The sequence below is a fragment of the Anopheles arabiensis genome, chromosome 2, assembly GCF_016920715.1.
Source record: "Anopheles arabiensis isolate DONGOLA chromosome 2, AaraD3, whole genome shotgun sequence".
Taxonomy (NCBI): Eukaryota; Metazoa; Arthropoda; class Insecta; order Diptera; family Culicidae; genus Anopheles; species Anopheles arabiensis.
Genome location: NC_053517.1, coordinates 29,745,032 through 29,759,223, shown reverse-complemented (window position 1 = coordinate 29,759,223; position 14,192 = coordinate 29,745,032). Strand labels below are relative to the sequence as shown.

The 14,192-nt window shown below is 46.3% G+C and overlaps 1 protein-coding gene across 2 annotated transcripts in view; it reads right to left on the bottom strand.

Moving 5' to 3' along the window:
• The window catches only part of LOC120898834 (serine-rich adhesin for platelets), a 66,316-nt gene extending 52,527 nt beyond the window's left edge, over positions 1-13,789 (bottom strand). For both annotated transcript variants that reach the window (XM_040305232.1, XM_040305233.1), the window contains exons 1-2: positions 13,456-13,789; positions 3,539-3,599 (exon numbers count right to left, since the gene is read on the bottom strand). The gene's annotated coding sequence lies outside the window, so the exon portion shown is untranslated. The remainder of the gene's footprint in view (positions 1-3,538; positions 3,600-13,455) is intronic.
• Between the last annotated feature and the right edge of the window lie 403 nt (positions 13,790-14,192).

The window sequence follows — 14,192 nt, the reverse complement described above, 5'->3', positions numbered from 1 at the left end:
TGGTTTATAGCTTTTTGAATCTATGATAAATCTCTATTATATTCACGGATACCACAACAACTCGACCGTGCAATCGACGCTCAATTCGTACGATCGAGCCGAGCAACCCTGCAAAAGCACATATGCTGCTCTCTAACACTATTATAGCTTCCTTGTATTTGCGGCTTTCTGTATAATTTTGCATGATTGTGTGTATTTAACAGAAGTACAAATCGAAGAGAGTTTTTTCTCCTTTTTTTTGTTGCTTTTCTGATATCTTAGCTTGAGCATAGGCATATGATAGTTGCTTTATAAACCACACATTATGTACGTACGAAGCGCAGCCTTATCATAGAATGTCATAGATCCGATAGCAGCGGAATATCGACTTAAGTTGGAAACTTTTACGACGAACTACTATCACTACGATAGCATCTCTATCACGTCAACGGGTGAAATGTAATTTTCGACTAAATATACTATTTTCTAAATTTCAGTTCAAAATGAACGTTATTTCGGTCTTTCCATCTGACGACAGTTCTAAACAGTGGAAAGGAACCGCGCCAATTTCACGGCCACCAACATACAATCGTCTCTCCCTCCCACACACACACACAGACAAACACAAAGGGCAGGGTGGGCAGAAGATAGTGGATGAAAGTGGCCTCACACCCAATGTTTCACCGTTCGATAACAAACCCAAAGGTGCTGCTCGGTACGGAGTGCTGCGCACGGTTACGATCCACACATTCGGGGCACCCACATTGACTCATAGGCGCTTCTCCCAAACGCGTTTGCTAGTTTGGACCGAAAGCCGTGCTCGCAGTTGGAGGGAGTTGTGACTCGCCCGAGCCCAGCCACAGTGGTGTCATATTTTCACCTCCACACCACAAAGATGAGTCACTTCGGTTGGGCGGGCGGCTTGGGTAATCGACGCCGTCGACGCTGCCAGCAAACAGGCGGCGACACGGCACGGCTGTGTGTGGTTTGGGGTTGCAACAAACCGTTTCAACCAACACAGGTACCAAATGTTCGAATTGGACGTGATAAAAACGCCAACGGACGAAAAGTGGCGCAGGGTGAAATAAGATTTGATGGTTGTTTATTTTATCTTTCCTCTTCGCTGCTTTTGGTGTGCCCTGTTTCCCCTATCAATCGTTTGTTGTTGTTGTTGTGGTTGTGGGAGCGCATGATAAAAGATTTCGATTTGACCTGCTGCCATACACAGAGGTAAATGTACCTGCTACTACACACCTTGAAGGCAGTTTTGTCCCTAGCCTCTCCAGAGCTTTTTGTATTGATTTGCAATTTCAGTCCGGGCGAATAAACATTAAAAAAAATAAAACAGCCCAACCTTTATGCTTAACTTCCACCGATATGGAGACAGGTTTTCCGCATCGGTTCATCTTTCCCACAGAGCAGATGTGAACCATTTTCCATTCGGCAGAGCACGAAAACCACACATCACGCCCGTTTTACTCAGAATCAACCCTCAACTGAATTCCGCAAACAAAAAATGCGCGCACAAACACACACACATAAACATCCGCCACCGCATCGTCGTCTCTCATGCCGCCGCTATGCTCCGGTACCGGTTTTCTAGATCAAAACTCCCCAAATAAAATTAAAAAAAAAGCGGTGTCGTATTTGGTCACCAGAATGAGAACGAATAATAAAAAAAAACCAGCAAACAACAGACCGGGAAAGTGGGGAAGAAAACTTTCGTACGAAAATAGCGACACTTCCCCAAAACTCTCGCTCAGCTCTCGCAAACTGGAGAAATGGTTGCAAAATGTCGACAAACGACCACCGACGACAGTGACAGTGGGACATTCAGGGGGGGAAGGGGGGGGTGAGAGGTGGAGACACAGGTTCCATTAACATTAACGGTGCTTCCTCGTTGCACAAAACGGGCAAACCAAAATCACCAGAACCAGATGAACAATGTATAGAAAACTGAGCAAGCCATGGAGCAAGCAATATGGGGAGCAAGCGGCGAGGTGAGGGATGGCAGATCATCAACACTTTTGCTCAAATAAAAAAAATAGAAGAAAAAAATAACGATGCTTCCCCGGTCCGGAGAAAAAGATTCTTCGGTTTGTCGTGTCTCCCACAAAGAAGCATACCCGCCAAACAAAGCGCTTAGTATGTGTGTGTATGTGTGTGTGTGCTCGCACACCAGAGCATGCGAAATGATAGTCCACCCCCGTCTCCTACTCTCCCAACCACTCCACCATTCATACACATACACACCGCATTCGCACCTCGTGCCGTATCAGCTGGCACTGATCACGAGTAGCACCAACACCACCACCACCAATACTACCAAAGAGATGAGAAAAAGCCAACGTGATGTCTGTGCTTACCCTGCCCCACCACCCCCTACCCAAAACCCCTTGGCCGGCTAATTGTTTCCCCAACCAATACCACGTGATGCCGAAAACGTTGCGTACGCGAGACGAAAACACGGGAGAAACAATCGGCTACACGAGAGAGAGAGCGAGAGAGTGTGAGCAGTGTTGTAGTGGGAAAAGAGCGCATAACAACCCCTAAAGAGCAGCGTGTTCCATGTGTGTGTGTGTTTGTTGGTGGGGAAGCTCGTCGGCATCGGCCCGCAAACCTGAATTTGTTTTCGTTGCCCCACCGGCTGGTGAAGGTGGTGAAGATGTACAGCGAGTGGTCGTGGTACAACGCAAGAGCGAAAGTTGGGCACCTCCTCCTATCCCCCCCGCTTTGCCCCGTCCCAGCCATCCGCCATCGCCGCGACCGCCGGATGGACACTCGGAACCTGTGGAAGGGGGCTGCCATCGTGCACCAAAACAACAAGGACGCAGGCATCGTGCTTCCACGCGAACTGCTGACTTTTCTCTCGCCAGCGTTTTGTGGGTTCGTACGCTGCTCGTACACCAACCGGGCCCAGTGACTCAGCGTGCCCGCGTCTGGGTCAGCACACGTTTTGGGATGGGAAAGGAGCAAGGGGTGTGCGTGACTGTGTGTGTGTCGGTGGTCACGTACACGCCGGGCAAACCGGTTCCACCGTTCCCTTGGCGCGTTTCTATGCCCACACCGTTTCTCACACCGACGCTCCGTCCGAGGAGTTGGATGATGAGCTTTCGGTCGTGGCTGGGTCGGACAGGTCGGTTCGTTAAAACGGTGGCGAATAAAAGCGGTTCGGTTCGATCGATGGTTCGTCTACCACACATCTGCTGCAACACACACACACACACGTACGTGCGCAAATAAAACAACAAAAATCTTTCGCCCTATGCTCAAAGAAACTTGCTCGTGCGCGGACGCGAAAGAACAAGCGTGTTGTGAGTGCAGGAGAAAAAGAGTCACGATCACCGAACGCGTCGGCTGGACATCGGGAACGTTCAAAAAGTGGACCAAACAGACGCACAATAATATATTTAAAAACAATAAAGGCAGTAGAATGGTATGTATTACAAGACGTACATCAATAACATGGTTCTGTTTAGTTGGTAAAATTGATTTAATTGGGACAAAAAAAACACACAACTTGGCTGTTTATTTCACTGGAATGGTTTAAAAAACTTACCGAAATAATTCCATCGCTATAGTTCCATCGATACGCCTATAAATGGCATAGTTAAATGGTGCTGAAACAAAGAACAAGCAATTAGAGGGACATACTCAACGGTCGTGTAAAGGTAAAGGTAACACTAAGGTATAACTGCTACTAGGGGAGAGGAAAGTCACCGACCGGAAAGGAGGCGCCAGGTGCTTTACGGGCTGTGCCATATACACACTACACTTGCTACACCATTTACCCGTCGCTGCTCGATTGCAGATTATTCCATTAGCTCAGCGGTGTCAAACTCATTTAACCATGCGAGCTAAAATGCTACTGAAAATAGTATTACGGGCATCAACCTAGTTTTTATATGGCAGGATCGTTGGCAGTTCCTTTCATTTCATTTCACAATATTAAGGCGAAATAAATTTTATTAAATCTAAGAAACCTATTACTAAAGCGCCCAGCCGTAGGTTTCTGATTGTTTTCATAATGGCGATAGTTTTGTGCCAACTAATAAGATTTAGTTCGCAAAAATAATGGCAATAAATGGCAATGACTAGCCAGGTTGGATTATCCGTGGCAGAATAATAAATTTCATGTTGATTTTGAAGTCAATTTAATTATCAGTATTTTTGAGCTAGTATTGATTGGGAACAGCATTTACGTACGTACGTTAGCAACACGTGAATTCTTATTGTTGATGCTGTCCACATTAGAGCCAGGTCGGCTCATTAAGTGTACTTAGACAAATCTTCATTTGACAGTCGGGGAGTGCAATGTGACATACAAGTACTTAGTAACCGTTGCTCCCTTCCTGCCAATCTCCATAGAAATCCCCATTCATTATGGCGACCAAACTCAGAGCCACAAGCCCACCTGTATTCTAGTCTAGTCATTTTCGTGCTGCCTCATGAAAAGCTTGAAATTATTTATAACATCTTATTAAAAGTCAAAGCCAGTCTCGTGGTACAGTCGTCAACTCGTACGACAACATGCCCGTCATGGGTTCAAGCCCCAAATGGACCGTGCCGTCATACGTAGGACTGACTATTCTGCTATGGGATATTCCATAAGTCACTGAAAGCCAACTCCACAGGTGGTACAGACAGGCCTTGACCGACAACGGTTGTTGAGCCAAAAGAAGAAGAAGAAGATTTAAAATCAAACACATGCACTTTTTGTTCCCGGTAATTGGTAATTGTTGAAGCGATTTTGTTGATTTTTGAAAGTCATTTGCTTACAGCAATGGTCACCTAGTCCGATTGATTTCATTTCTGTAAAAAAAATGTTCCAATACACCACACCGCATGTTTCAGTTAATTCCGGACATTTACTATTTTGTGTTGGAAGGTTGAAGCTAATCAACTAGCTTTTCTCTGGAAAAATATTATTTGTATTTTTATAAATTATTTTTATAAAAAGTGTTTATCATGACTTAAAATAATTTTGATTAACCCATTCAGTGATTTACTCGAGTGAGACTGCGGATGTGCCTTTGTTCTCCGTTTCAATTCAATCGTCGCGTGGTGGGAGGCAGAGGGAGATAAAACAATGATAATGACACATTTTGCCCATCATCTTTTGTGTAAAGAAACGGTTTTGTAGAATGGACCAACATAATTTTATTTTATTAACTGTTTGCTTTTATTTCATTGTGGATTTGTGTATTTTTTTTAAATCGTGAGACAGTCAAGGGGTTAATTTTGTAACCATTTTACTAAACAAAAACAAAGTGTCCCGAATTCAAAATTCTTTTAAAAAAAATACACAGTTTTTGGTTTTTCTTCTGCGATTTGAAAGGTTTTCGGTGTTTTTTTTTATAATCTTTGTTTGTGCATACATCCATAAAGAGATGATACGCAAAAGCATGTTTAAAGTTTTATGACGATGAACCGTCTAACAATTAGTTGAAAAACTCTTCAAAACTTTGGCTAAAGCGGTCGCGGGCCACCAGTTTGACATCTCTGCATTAGCGTCACCACTTCCCAGCCAGGGTCATGCCCAGACCGGCGCGTTTGGGATTGGGAGAAATCCCGGATTACTATTTATTAGAGAACGTTATTAAATAGCATTCAATTACAGGGTGCCCCAGCCTTCCAGCCCCTCCCCCTCTGGCTTGCATAGGCAAACGAGACAAATAATGCTGTCAACGCGCCGGTATGAACGAAAACGACACCTGACCAATGTGACACACACACTCACACTGACGATGGGATCTATGTGATGAACTGTTACGCTGATATACATAAAAGCGGTGTCACTCATTACCGGTCCAAACCTGTTCAATGCGTGACGATGTGTGTCATCCTTTTCCATCCTGTTAGACACATCCGACCGCTCCTCTTGCCCGACAAAAAAAAACAAACGCTGTTGCATGTGTCTCGTGGCGCCCCGGCAACCGGCAACGAAGGCTACACATCCAAATCACCACAAGCCTATATTGTAATGCGGCATCAATATGCACGCACGCGCTCACTCACACATACGCAGGCCACACCGGGCCGGAAAAGCCGGAAAAGCCGGGTAGATGAAGAATGCTTTCGCTTTCCACGTTCCCGAACCGGAACCGGGATCGGAATGGGGGATTTTACCGGTCACTCACCGGCACCAGTCGCTGACATCGGAACAATGCATGCTGCATGGGACCGAGTGCGCATATTCGCATGTGTACCGTACTCCAGGACCCTCGGGGTAACTCACAAACACAAGGATCTTCTGTGTGTACTAGTCTATCTCTATCTGCATCGCTCTCTCTCTCTCTCTTTCTCTGTCTCGCCCGGTTACTTTACAGCCGTGTGGATTTTTCCGCCCTGAAAAGGAATCACTTAGCGATGAGATGAGCCGTTACGATTAGGTTAGTTTCCCAGTTCGCCCCTGTTGGGTGGAAAATGATAGCGCAAAACAACAGAAAATAAAGCCCCAAACCAATCGACGACAGCATGTTGGCATGTTTGCTCTTCATCATTGATGGCTTATGTCCTCAAAATACCATATTATTATTCCGATCCAGTTTTTTGATGGTTTTGTTTGTCAATTTCATGCAAACACTATCGATGCTGTGCATCTCTGTGTGTGTGTGCCCTGGATATTGCGCCTAAAGCAATGTTTGTATTTATTATTGATGTCTTTCTAGAAAGCACAATGTCCTATATGGATGGGAATCGAACCCATGGTCTGTGCTTGTATAAACCGGAGCGCGCATATCATGACAACTGTTACGCACACTATTATTAATTTCCTCCTCAATCAATTTGATTTTCCTAATCCCAGTAACCATTGTTTTATCCTTTCAAATCCTTCCACGTCAAAATAAGAAGTTTCTGGAAACCCGAACTATCCAGTCCGAGCGTATAATCGGTAAGGACAAATTTAGTATACAAGTAGGCCATATATTCAATAAACAGCGATTCAAACGCAGAAGTTCTTGGAGTTAAGAGCTTTAATTCCAACATCCGAAAAAGGTCAGAACCCCTGGATTTCCAAGCTACACACCCCCTTCCGTATGCATAGGCTTCCCAACCTTTGGATTAGAAGCAACTAGCGGGAAGGACTGGTTGATAGGTAAAGAGTCAAAGACTCTGCCCAAAAGTCCGCTGTTTGTTTCTCCTCCGCTACGACCCTGCGACTCTTGCTGAGGGCCAATCCTTCGCGTGGCCTGCCGAAGAAGCTCGGCTCGTAACAACAACATTGGGCTTATGTTGTTTGTTTTTCTTTGTTTGCAACTACATTGTCCCTCTAAACTGACTAAGTTTTGTCTTAAAAGTGTCAATTTTTTTATTTCAGTTAGTTGAGCAACTGCCAAACTTCAACCAGCATGTAATAGCAGAGGAGAAAATTATATTTACCATAATGTTACCATTAAACAATCAGGATTCGTGGCAGTAGTATCGCGAGAAGAGTATCGCGGCCAAGCTGAGTTTGCTTGATAATACACTAGACCGTTTTATTGGCAAACGAGTACAACTTGAAGCGAATGAAAAAATACAACATTCACACACACACAGCCATGTAAAATTGTCCAATGAGGCTTCAAGGCCAAAATATAGCTCAGTCTCTGGGACGCGTTCCAGCCCCCGTCAATTCTCAGCCAGGGCGCAGCGTTGCGAATCACGCCAGCGAACCATCGCTTACATCAGTCAGCTTCACCCCGGTTGCAACTGCAGTTAAGTGTAACGATATGCTGTGGCACACTGCAATTGCTACAACCTCCCGCACACACACACACACAGATGCATGGCGAGAAAGACATGTAACGAGCGTGAAGGAGGAGGAGAGGGGTTAAATGCAAAAAAGTGCATCTCCGCGAACGTAAGCGAACCCACACTGAGAAGAGCACGTTACCCATTACCCATAAACGGAAGTATATTTCAAGCCTCCGCTCCCCCCTCTTCCACTGCCTCTCTCTCTCTCGCTCTCTCTCTTTTTTTATCTCTCACTCTCTTTCTTTCTATCTGTTTGACTTGCTCTCCCCCTTGTACGAGCATGCAAGGCACTCTCGCACTTCACTCCATCGTACGATCGATGCAATACGGCCACGATGGATTTCTTCCCTAGTGTGTGTACACGGAACTGCACAACTGCTCACACAAAGTGCTCAACCAGCCACCCATCCAACGCTGGCTGCAAGTGGTGCATTGTGCTGGCACCGGTTGTTGGTGGGTTGCATTGTCGATTCCATTTTGCCGCCGTCGCGCAAGGAGTGCAACTGTTGCGATGCTGTCGATGAGGGAACGTGACACGATAAAGAATTATTATCACCGGTGCAACGCAAGCGGCTAGTGTTTTCTTTATTTTGCCAGCTCACACACACACGCGCACCCATGTACCCCTTAATCATGGCTAGACTTTCCGATGCTGGGGCCATACTGTTGAGTAGTTGTTGCGAGTAGGAACGTATCTGCGCGGTCCCACTTTTAGCAGTTGCCCTTCAGCGCTCCAACTTATTATTTTGTCTGACTTTTTCCCCCCCGCCTGTTCAGACATTATTTGGACTCAGCAGGACAGCTTAATGCACATTTCTACGACGCGAATTTGCATGCTGTCTTGGAGCATTTGGCTGATTGAAACACGCCTTGTGGCTTTGCTGCACTTTTACATGCGCCAAAAGTCAATCAATGATTTACTCGCAATAGTGACATTGCCATTACCTCTAAGATGAAACAACTTGCGCTGTGTCTTGCTGCTGGACGCACACTCACACACACTGTCCCACTTACTTTTTGGTCTCCGTAACTGGGTGAGGGGACTCACGATGCACCCCCACACTCCCGTTTTTGCACGGGTAGTGTGGAGTGCAGGGTGATTCCAGCAACAGGAACAAATGCAACAATAAGTGCACCTCACCATTACCTGCACAAAGGGTGCATGTTGCAACCGTGAGCTGCAACCGTGCTAGTAGTGCTCTCGGATGCGTCACGGAGTGATGGCGATTCGGTTCAGTGTTGTCCTTCCCGTTCGAGCTTAACTGGTCGTGACAGAGATGCACAATATTTCCTTCTGCTAGTGTAAACTACAGATTGATGTGTACTATTTTGGCACTAAATAGCATAACAGGCTCAATAAAGGAGGGGGATTGCATGCATTCAAGGAGGGCCCAAACTCAACATTTAATGACGTCATCTAAAGCGTTATTGATCAGTTCTTCAGGAGATCTTACATGTGTTGATTGGGGAAGCCTTAAATCTGACTAAAAGTCGTTCGACCGAATCTACTTCTATTGGCACAACAACCGCTGTCGGTCAAGGCGTGCCTGTACCCCCTTGTTGGGCTTGGTTACCACATTGTGACATATTGGTTACCATAACAGGATAGTCCAACGTATGGGGGTACGGTTCATTTGGGGCTTGAACCCATGACGTGCATGTTGTTAAGTCAGACAAGTTGACGACTGTACCTCGATGACTGAATCTAGTTTGATCTAATCCATTGCGTTACTTTTTCTTGAAAAAAGCCATCGCGGAATCTTTTTATTACCTACAGGATTTTCCGTGTTCTTACCACTTCCTCGAGGAAATTGACTGCTGTCTTTCCCCGAGTTACGCGACACTCGAGTTACGCGAAGTTTTTATTTTTGACAGCTCATATGTTAAATCAATACAATTTTCTCCAACATTTGTCAAATGAAAAATAAATTGCTATTTGTCCAAAACATTTAAATAACTAAAAAGACAGAAATAATCAAAATTTCTACACGAATTGAATTAAATAAGTAAAAAAAGCATAAAAGCACTAATTTTAAACAAAAATCATTTTAAAACAAGAGTATTTTAAGAGGCTGTAAAACGTGATATTCGACTTACGCGAAAATCCGAGTTACACGAATGTCTCCGGGACGCATTATGCGCGTAACTCGAGGAAAGACTGTATATCCCTTATTTTTGAAATCTGTCACACGGTTTTATTTACAGTTTTTTTTATGTTGGTGAATATATCCCACGATTTTGGGATGGTCCCGTAGTACAGTCGTCAACTCGCACGACTCGTCGTGGGTTCAAGGCTAGCATGGAACGTCCCCTCCTGTAGCAAAGACTTGACTATCCGGCTACGTGGTGCTGAATAAAGTCTCAAAAGCCTGTATATGCGGCCAGCAATGTTCGCGTAGGAAGTAGAGTCAAGTACAAGAAGAATACATCCCACAATGTGTATACTGCTTCCCCATTTCCACATTCAAACATATTTGAGAAACAGTCAATTAATCATGAGGCACATGTGTAAGCAAGGACTTGTCTATCCAGCTGCGTGGTGCTGAATTAAGTCTCGAAGGGTCTATGTCCGTGTAGGACGTTTACGCCAACTAGAAAACTTACATATCTTAAAACAAATTATGAGTAGATCGCTCTAAAATATCAGCAAAATAGTTAAAAAACCTTTCCACCACAATAAGTTATTTCCAACCAGGAAACAGAACGTACACCATCCAATCCCAGAACGATAAATGTTTGCATCAACCTGTGAACTTACACCCATACGCTTCATGCTCTAACACACATAAAACATTTCCACCAACACAAAAACCAATTAATTGCAGAGAAACGTGAAAGGTGCGAATGATCGCACCTTACCCCACAGTCGCTACTTCCTGTACAAGAGCCGAGAACCTGCTGTTGTGCGCCGGGCGGGTGCAACAATTTTAATTTGCTGCACATTTATAAATATAGTCCTTCCGCAGCTCAGCGCCACGTACCGTACGTAACGTGCGAAGGGTTGACGCTGACGGGTGAAGAGGGTAAAGAAGAAATAAAGCACGATCACCCAGCATCAAACACAAACACCCAAAGCTGCATCTTGACCTCGGGGCTCTGTTCTCTGGCTACAAACAGAGTACCGCGGGAAACACGCAACATTCTGCGCTGTTGTGAGCACAATGTTTGAAGCGCGGGAAAATGGACAGCTTCTTGGGGAAATCCAATTTGCATAGTCTTTTTCTTTCGTTCATTTTCACCTTCTCCGACACCTGCTTCACAGACAAACACAAATATTCTACCATCAAAACTTAGGCCAACTGTCCGGCGTACGGAAATAGTTCGATGTTGACACGCCGTGTGTTGGGGTTGCTTCTTTTTTCTTTTTTGTCCGGACTCGCCGCAAAATCTTCGCCAGCTGGCTGACCAACTGGCTGACCAAAGAAAAATCTTCCTCTTTATGTGTGTGTGTGTGTGTGTGTGTCTGTAGATAATATATGTTTATATTTATATTCGATCAAGATCCACGCGGACACACTGCCGCAGCAGTTCGGACGTCATCGGGAAAGTGGGAAAAACCATTTTTCTCAAACCACTACCGACTACTGCACCGGCCGCTGCAGGTACGGCATCGATGCCACGGCTTGTTATTTTGCCACCGAGGCAACACACACCGACAAGTCGCTTGGCGGCCGAACCACCCTGATGGGACCTTGTGCCCATGTGTGCCGAAGTTTAGCGTGGATTCCCGTCTCGAATTCGTACGACGAGGGGGGGGGGGAGGGTTCGCCCTCTTCCGCTAGCGCGAAAGCCAATGCACTCAACACAAAACTCACCCACTCTCTCTCGCCTACTTCGATCCTCATTGGTAAACACGCGGTCGGGGTTAGAATCCGCATCCGCTGCAACCGGTGAACCCGACGGCCACGCCATGCCCCATACGGACGTGGGGTCGTGGGTGGGACAGCGGGTGAAGTACCACAACACACAACACGAAACATCCATCCCATCCCCTCCCCTCCCCTTCCCCTTGGTCACACATGTGCAGCGCAGCATCAACTGCGCAGTGCGAAGCGTTGCTGGCGCAACAAAAAACAAATGCATTCGGTTTCTAGCTTTTTAACAACGACTCTGCTCCACTCCCTTCCCACCTACCTCTTCGAGTCATCCTCCTTTTCGTGTTTTCTCCTCTCACACAGCGATAGATATTCGCCACCCGAGACGGTAGGCGCTCGGGTCGGGTGCGCTAGTCTAGCGAAGGGCGCAAACTCGCCCCATAGTCTTGTTGATCGGTTCGATCGAACGTGCATGCACGCCTTCGTAGCTTCTTGCTGCATGTGCTTTTGTGCAGTGTGTGCGCGTGTGTATATGTGTGTGGGGAAAGCAGTGCAGTGTGCGGTATCAGGTGAGGTGAGGGCGAGCGCTCGAATTGTTTGTGTTTACGGGCGAAACTGCACATGGTGCAGTTTGTCGGAACGAGCACATCGACACGGGTCGATGTGTACATTGGCACGAAAACTTCTGTGTGAGCCGTTTTTAGCTATTTTATAACCAACCCCCCCTCCCCCCCTGTTCCTCCTTTGGCGCGGAGCGGATGTGCTCGGCCGATGCACACTGTGTGAAATGCGGCCATTTTTTTTGTTTTGTTTTGTTTGGTCGCCTGAACAAATGTTATTTTGAGATTGTGAAAATTTTCATGTTTTTGTTTTAAGAATGTCAATCACAATTTGAGAATATGTTTGTGCTGTAGACATCGGGCAGGTGATTTGGTGTATTTGTGTCGAACGATATTATGGTACAAAATTTAAAAAAATGCTATGTACTCACAGCAAGACGAAGCTGGTCTAGCACGTCTCTCAAAACAAACACAAAGTCGATTGACATATTTGGCGAAAATTTGGTCCTTCGAACCGGATATTTAAGCGAGATTTAGGTCCTTGGAAACGCGTAGAAAAGGATCACGCCGTATCGATTTGTTTGGGAAATATTTAAAAAAAACATCAATTCAACTACTTAGCTCAACATCCTAAACGCTACTCGAATTGTGTTTTACCCAGCTTAGTTACAAAACAAAACGATTGAATCAAAACACAACCATCACTTTCGATGCAACCTACATTCCCCGGGATATGGCAGGCCGAACAAGAACATCGTCATTGCACAATTCACACACACGTGCGCGCAAACTCTGCGCAACCTACACACAGGCAATGCGGCTCCATGTGCTACCGCGTGATGAAACTTCTCCGATAGATACAGTGAAAGAGTGAGAGAAAGAGAGAGAGAGTGCGCACACACACGAGAGCGGCTGATGCAAAACAAAACAAAGCAGCCGGGAGAGAGAGAGTGTTTCTAGCTCCGTCGCGACGCACTTGTTTCACACATGCACACTTACTACAGCCCCCCTCCTCCCCCCTCCCCTGTACACCTCTTCCACACTCTACTTGGCTAGCGTAAATTTCCGTTGATGGTGTTGATGGTGGCAAGAAGATGCGAGATTTCGGGCAAAGGGGAACAACCTTTTTTTTTCGACTCGTACACGGGATGCTGCGGTACACCGTCCCGGGATGCCAAACACACAACATTTGTCACACACAGAGGCGCACACGCGATTGAGGAATGGGGCTAGTAAGAAGGATGCTGTAATTTCACGCAACCCACAAAACACGGTTTTTGAGTTGCACCGAGCTTGCCTGTCCCGTCTTGCCTCCCAATTGGGCCCCCCGGCGAGGTAAGGGGTAGGAAAAGGATACTTACTGGAATGGTTGAAGCGAACAGCAGCGCTACTACTGCGAACGCGCCAAGAGCGCGCCAACACACAAAGAGATGTTGCGCGCGATGCACTTCGCGGCGCACGGGCAAACCTGTTCTTCTACCGCACGCGCGTCTCCGAGCGCACTACTTGCAGCACCCGCAGCTCCGGCACGCCGAAACCGGCCCGAAAACTTCAAGCGGGACGGCAAGCTGCGGCCGTCCACGCGGGCGTAAATGGAAGGGAAAAACGCGTTTGACTACTTCACTTTACTATTTTTAGCTTTCGTTCTGCGGGCGGCTTGCACTTATCCGGCTTGCCGCGACTGAAGCCGAGCGGAAGCGAAAGGTGTTTGGCGGCGGTTCCGTGGCGAGCAAGCGAGAGAACCACCAAGTAGCTGGCGATGATGATGGTGATGATGACGGTGGTCTGATGATTCTCTCGCTCTCTCTCTCTATGTTGATTGCGAGCCGAATATTATACATCTCGAGCGTGCGCTTCAAGCCGTGTTGTAGTGTGCCGTCTGTGCGTGTGTGAGTGATCGAAATCCTGGCAAGATCCTGACATTTCACGGTTGCACAGGCTGGTCGGTGTGAATGTCACTTGATGGGACGTGAGGACCACAAAAAGGAAAAAATAAACGGCCAGCTGGTTTGGGCATTATTCAAACCAAAGATTGGACATGCGGTAAACGGTATTATCTATCATGATTCAATCTACTTTTTAAATACTAGGATTGCAA